General features: G+C 35.1%; 1 pseudogene; it reads right to left on the minus strand.

Annotated features, from left to right (window-relative positions):
* Nucleotides 1-6,365: 6,365 nt before the first annotated feature.
* On the minus strand, nucleotides 6,366-7,247 carry LOC114053785 (annotated as a pseudogene).
* Nucleotides 7,248-7,480: the final 233 nt, after the last annotated feature.

Genomic DNA, 7,480 nt, shown 5'->3' on the forward strand with positions numbered 1-7,480 from the left:
TGCCAAAGTCTGCTAAAGGTTATTCTGACCTTCCAGTGTTGTTTGAGCACATTGGAAAGTACAGACGTGGAGATGTGGGGGCCCATAAGTCTGTTTATCTCCGAGAAATGAGGCAGTTGTTGCCCAGCTGAATAAAGGAGACTGCACAACTCCTGTTACTACTCTGTCCCTGCTCCCAAGCTTGATAGTACTTCCTTCCTGACCTCTCATGACTTCCTGCTCTGGCCTTATCGGGGCAAAAAACTTGACACTGTACTGGATGTGCCACATGGAACACACTTAAATTCCTTAAATGGAAATCTCTTGCCTTTACATTTACAAACAACTGTCACCCACCAAAAAATGTTCTCTACATTTTCATATTGATGTTCTCATTTCCCTGGGAAGGTAGGGTTGATGAAATGCGGGGGAAAAAAGAAAGGAAAATGAGCATTCTCCTATCACCATCCCTCTTCTTTCTTTTACTTCCCCTCCCCCAACCTGTATGTTCAATTGACAAGTTTTACCCACTAGTCTAATGTATACCTACTGTGAAAAGTAAGGGACTGGGGGGAGAGGAAGATCTGGGAAGCACTATAGACCAACTGGAATAGTGAAGTGAGGAAAACCAATGTTCACAGAAGCTTTGGAAACAGTGCTGTGCTTGCAGGGAGTTCTAATTTCTGTGGAGCAAGTAGAACCAAAGATAGTCTTCCTTCATTTTGTCACCCATGTCCTGGGGTTGTACTGTTCTTGAGTCTGCTTCTGACTCTGAGTGAGAGGGTGGCTGGGTATATTAGGCATGGCTGTGTAGCTTACCAACATGGCCCTTATAAGACAGACTGGAAGACCAAATTTCACTTTGGTTTTTGGTTGGTTGATATGTGCTGCTGTACTTCCTCCCAACTCCTACCCCCTTTTCAGTTATATTCCCCAAGCTTTTATTAAGCACCTACCATTGGAAAAATGCTACACTCTTTTTTTTTTTTAATTCCATAAAGTTGCAAAATTAGAGATATAGATAAACTTTATTTTAAAACTGAGTATGCAAATGCCAAATCCACAAAAAATCAAGTGAGACTCAGTGAATCCTCATAGCTCAGCAGTTTAATCAGAGAGAGAAAGAAATAGCCTGAGCTGCTTTCTGCTGTATTTGTTATAATTTAAGAGAGATGGTATGATGTAGTGGGTAGAAAGCTGACCTTAAATCAGAGAGAGCTGGGTTTAAGTCTCTTCTTTCACATATATTAACCATTTCTCTGGCCTACGCAATTTTCAAAGACTACAAAATGAAGACCTGCATTTCTGGCCAGTTTCCTCGCCCAGGAGTTCCCTGTACTACTGGAATCACAGATCTACTCCCTGTTTTCATTGTACTCAATCATTACATTGGGACCTCTGTACAGAGCTCATCAAGGAAACCCAAGGTGCCACATGAAAGAGGGAAGGAACTTTGAGTTTTCTCTGAATGTTGTTTAATGCCCACATTAGTAGTGAATCCATGAGAGTTTCTAGAGCAACACAGTTTTCATGAGCTCATAAAGTCTCTTGAAATGTGACCATCTTTTACCCAGGTTAGAAGCATTTCCTTAGATATGATTCAGGGTAGGCGGGCCTAACTCTTCAGATGTCAGAAGTTTTCATATTAGAGGCATGTACAGTCCTGGAGTGGATCCCATTTTTTATTTCAAAGGAATTCCCCTTTTGAAAACTTCTACTGTATAAGGCAGAATATTGAACTTTTTTTTTTTAGGAGAAGAAGAATTAGAGAGAAAATGCCTCCTTTCTCTTTTCTGTTGAGTGAGCAAATTCATGTATGTATATCAAGTTAACAAGCATTAAGTAAGTGTTTACTATGTGCCATGTACTGTGCTAACCACTGGGAATACAAAGATTAGCAGAGAGTATAAAATCTTTTTGAGTTTGTCATTTCAGGACAGCAGCAGTCCTAGAAAGAAATGTCATCTCATCACTCCAGTCATCTTCATATACTGATGAACAACTTAAGTTGGAAGTCATTTGTGGATTGACTCTAAAAATCATCATTTGTTCACAAAAAAGTATGTAATTGGCGATTAGCTAGGTGAAATGCATGGCAATGAGTACATTCTCTTCTTGCTTTTGAAAAATGGATATTTTGATTGGCTAAACTTTAGACTAAAGATACATGCTAAATTGCCTGACATTCTTTGTTCAAAAACTTTATCTTTTTTTCTTTGTGTTAAATACGATGATTTTTGATCATGAGGAGACACAGAAAATAGCAACAGCCCAAAAGATCCTGTCATATCTTTGTAAACTCAGGGATGTTCATTCCAGTGTCTTGACCACTTTCTAAAACAACCTTTTGACCATCTATAACCTTTCCTGATAGAAGTTACAGATGGAAAAGACTGATGAGATCATCTTGTTTATTACCGGTTCATGTAGAATGGCTCTCTCTGGCTTTCTGGAGATCTTGGACCAGTCTACTTTTAAATGACTCAAACAACAATAAGGTTTCCAGTATTCCCCTAAGGGAGATTACTCTACAGCCTAATGAGACTTTTCCTGCTACACAGTCTGATGATTCCTTTGCTACATTTCTGCTCATGACTCTGTTTTAGGCCTCCTCAGAGAATGGAAGACTTCTGAAAAAAAATCATAGACTTCAAATTTAGCTTTCTCATCAAGAGGTGATATTAAAAATTAGAAATACTTCTTCTGAGTGCCCATAGACCCTACATTATGACTGTGGTACTGTGGGCCCTCTATCAAAATAAAGCTAAAACAAGACCTAGTCTTTCCGTATAAGAATTTACCATCTAAAATACATGAGACAAATTTAAGGTTTGAGAAAGGAGGTGGAGATCGTGAATCCTTTGGAATCGTGGTTCATCATTGTACTGATGAGATTTCCCAAGACTTTCAGAGCTGATTGTCTTTACCATATTGTTGTTAGTGTATAAATAGGTTTATGGGTTCTGTTCACTTTGCTGAAGTCTTTCCATGTTTCTCTGAAACCATTCCTTCATTATTTCTTAGAGCACGATGGTATTCCATCACATTCATATGCTGTAACATTCAGCAGTTCCCCAGTTGATGGGCACCTCCTCAGTTTCTAATTTTTCACCATTGTAAACAGAGCTGCTATAAATTTTTTTTTTTTGGTATTTGAATCCTTTTCTTCTTTCTTTGATTTGATAAATATATATTGCATTGAATAAGGTTGAATGTCTCTGGTAGAAGTGGTTGGAAAGGGAAATAAGAAGAAAATATGGGCTAGCTTCTTCTATTCATGAAATCCAAGGAAAGTCTTCCATTTGTTTAGGTTCAACTTATATAGTCCCACCATATAATTAGAAAAAGTTTTGGGAGTCTGGATATATAAACCAGATGGTTCTGAAGCCCAAGAGTGTCCTCAGCTAAATTGCATTACAAGGAATGGTAAAGAATATCCACTTTCTTTTGTTGGACTTCAGTTTGACTCTGAAAAGATAATATAAAATGGTATAACTTCTAGAAAAAGGAAAGTGTTCATCCCTGTTCACTATGTGTTGGCTTAACTACATCTAGGGGATTATGTTTATAGCTCTGAGCACTTCAGTTTCTTAGAAACTGAGAAATATATTGATAAACTGGAGAGTATCCAAAGGAGCGCAATCAGGAGGGGGAAGGGTCTTGAGTCTATGTAATTAATATGAGGATCAATTGAAGGTGTATATAGATAATAGAAGGTGTATATAGATAATAGAAGGTGTATATTGATAATAGAAAAGTCAGATGTGTTATAATAGTTCTCTTCAAGGAATTGGAAGACAACATGTCATGTGGAAGAGGGGTTAGACATGTTCTCTTTGGTCCCATGCGGAGCACCAAGAGCAACACCAGGATGTTGCAAAAAGACAAACTTAGGCTTGATGTCAGGAAAAACTTCCTAAGTTAAAAAATACAGTGTGTTGTCTTGGGAGGGAGAGGTACCCACTTTTTGGACTTGGGTTGTACCAGATGGCCACTAACGTGTCTTCCAATTTTAAAATTCTATGATTCTGAAAATTTTATTACATCCCCAAATTTTCTTATTATTGGATCAACAGTTAAAACACAAAACTCTTTTTGTTGTGATGGTATTTGTTAAAGCTGCATTTCATTTTTGTTGCTTAGAAATATTTTATCATTAGAGTATTAAATTTTTTTTCAGAACAAGTACAACTTACGTAAATTATACATGACCAGCTTTTATGAAATATCAACTTTCACTAATTTTGTTTAGCTGAAAAATCATTTCAGTTTTGTAACACTCTCCTGTGACAAAAGAATGATCCCAAACTTCAAAGAATTTGAATTACTTTTTAATTTTTTAAATAATATTTTATTTTTCCCAATTAAATGCAAAGACAATTTTTAATTTTCATCTAAAATTTTTTGAGTTCCAAATTTTCTCCCTATTTCCCTCATCTCACCCCCTGAGATGGTAAGCAATTTGGCAATTTGATATAGGTTATACATGTGCAATCATGTAAAACATATTTCCATATTGGTCATATTGTGAAAGAAGACACAGATCAAAAACAAAACAAACAAACCCAACCCACAAAAAATAAAGAAAATGAAAAATAATATGCTTCAGTCTATATTCAGATTCTATCAGTTCTTCCTCTGGAGGTGGATAGCATTTTTCCTCATGAGTCCTTTGGAATTGTCTTAGACCACTGTATTGCTGAGAATAATGAAGTCATTCATAGTTGATCATCATACAATATTGCTGTTACCCTGCACAATAGTCTCTTGGTTCTGCTCACTTTACTTTGTATCAGTTTATGTAAGTCTGGGCTTTCCCGAAAGCATCCTGCTCATAATTTCTTATAGCATAATAATATTCCATCACAGTCATGTACCTTGTTCATACACTTGTTCAGTCATTCCTCAATTGATGGGCATCCCCTCAACTTCCAATTCTTAGCCACCACAAAAGGAGCTGCTATAAATATTTTTGTACAAATAGGTTATTTTCCCTTTTTTTCTTTATCGATTTGAGTTACTTTTACAAATGTACTACCAAAGTCTCAAACTAAATATTTTAAATAGAAAAAATTACTCCTTTTAAAATAGCTTGGTAAACATATTTCTGTGGTTTGTGTACATACATACTTTTTTTTTTTTAAATAGGAAACCTTGGTAGAAGTACTTGTCTTTATTAAATAAAACATAACATTTTCTGGGATAGTTTTTCAATATTCTAGTTGGTCTTTTGATACCAGAAGTAAACTTTCCCCAAAATGAAAAGTTTGAATGTGATTTTCTTTAGTGGTTAGTTGTGGTTAAGTTCCCTCCTCCACCCCCCTCCTTTGGTAATAGCATCAGAGGATTATAAAGACAGTTAAGTACTTAGGGTGTATATTTCAAATCAGACTGGAAATTGAATCAAATGATTTACAGATTTTCATGTCACATTTGTTCATGGCCAATTACTACAATAAAAAGATGCAATTAATAATTTTACAATTAAATAATTTAATGTATCATGCTATAACAACTATCGAAACATGATTTAGTCATGACAATTTTTGTATAAGTGAATTAACCATGATGTGAAATGCTTAAAAGATGCAAACTGTTGCTTGTTATTTTAAATTTCATGATGCTCTTAAATTCAGGTAATAATTTTATTTTTTCCTGATACCTTTTCAAATTTCAAAATGAGTATAATAAAACCACAATTCAGCATTCTAAATCTTATACATCTTTGCAAGTGCAAAGTCAAGATAGATAATGTATTAATGTATTAAATTACAAAATTTTGGTAAATCAACATGCAGTGCTCTGTAATATAATGCAATCACATTTACATCAGGAGTCCTATCACTTTAATGATAATGTTTCATTACAAAAATTTCATTTAAGTACCATTTCAGCATGTCCTAGTTACTTTTGTACAAATAAAAGGCTTAGATTTCAAGTAAGACACGTTCCTTCTTTGCAAAGAAAGTTATTAGGACACGAACTACTCAAAACAAATGTAACAAGGTAATCTCGTTATAAAAGGTAGCTTGGCTCCATTTTGGAATTGGTCCCAAACCAGGTAGAGTTTCATGAATCAAATGCTATTATAATTCTACCTTATGGAGATTTAACATGACCATTTTTGATCAAGATATTTGTTTGAAATATCCTTAAATCTTCAAATATTGGAAACTTGATATTGGATAGCATTTTTAGGTAACATTAACTACAGTTGACTTGAAGTGGAAATTCTTCACCTTCCTCTTTTTCTTCAATTAAAATGATAACTTTTCTCCAAGTTAATTTAATACTTACTTGGTATACAAAAATGCCTTTTAAATAACAAATATAGATAAATATAACACCAGCATTATGGATCTATTATTGTTTCGTATAAATAACCCTCATTTCTCTACAAATGCTGCTATGGTATAGGGACCTTCATGTTTCCTCTTGCTGAAGCTTCAGTCTTTGTATTTAATTTGCTAATTATCTATTCCATTGCTTCATAGATTTTATTAGTATTAGACCATATTGTATTTCCTTCTAGGAAGTTGCTAAGGCTCACTTCTTTCACAGTGATTATGGCTTTATGAGTCAAAATGATCTTTTTTGGTTCTTGAGGATGTGGTTTGTATGCATACATGTGTGTATATATATATATATATATATACACACACACACACACACATACATATATACCTTTCATCTACTGAAAGCATATTTACAAATGAAATATTTGTAGATGTAAACTCCATTGCTTTATCTATGAGATAGACTAGGAATGTTCCTCCATATCTGTTTAGTTCTTGCTGAACCCACAAGTGATTTTAAGATGGAAGACATTCCCCACTCTGTGCTGAGAATTTTTTTTGTTGTTATTCAGTTGTGTTTGACTCTTCATGACCCCATTTGGTTTTTTTGGGGCAAAGATACTGGAGTGCTTTGCCATTTGCTTCTCCAGTTCACTTTACAGATGAGGAACTGAGGCAGAGTTTAGTGCCTTGCTCAGGGTCACACACCTAGTAAGTGTCTGAGGCCAGATTTGAACTCAGGAAGATGAGTCTTCCTGACTCCAGATTGGATACTCTATCCACTTTGCCATCTAGTTGCCCATTGAGAATTTTAAAACTATGCATTTTCCAGTGAGATCCAGTGGAGTGTCAATCAACACATAAATTGCAACCACATATGTTGCATTCATAGGATTTGAATATTTGCACAGCAGTTAATGTGACTGTTTTCCATGGTTGGTCAAAAATATGCTCTGACATCCATATCTTCATGATTTAATTGCTAGAGGAAAAAGATGACATCACCCTTCTTCTATTGTTACTGCATTTCACAGAATCAGAATTTCAAGGAATGATAAGGATCTGTGTACTATGTAACCCACTCTTTTACAACCATGGAAACTGAGGCCTAGAGATGACCACAATCTGCCTAAAGTCAACTAGTTAATGATTATTACTAGGTCCTCTGATTTTTGATCCAGTGCTCTTCTCACTATATCATATTA

Source organism: Vombatus ursinus, unplaced genomic scaffold, assembly GCF_900497805.2.
Source record: "Vombatus ursinus unplaced genomic scaffold, bare-nosed wombat genome assembly UNPS02014812.1, whole genome shotgun sequence".
NCBI classification, from domain to species: domain Eukaryota; kingdom Metazoa; phylum Chordata; class Mammalia; order Diprotodontia; family Vombatidae; genus Vombatus; species Vombatus ursinus.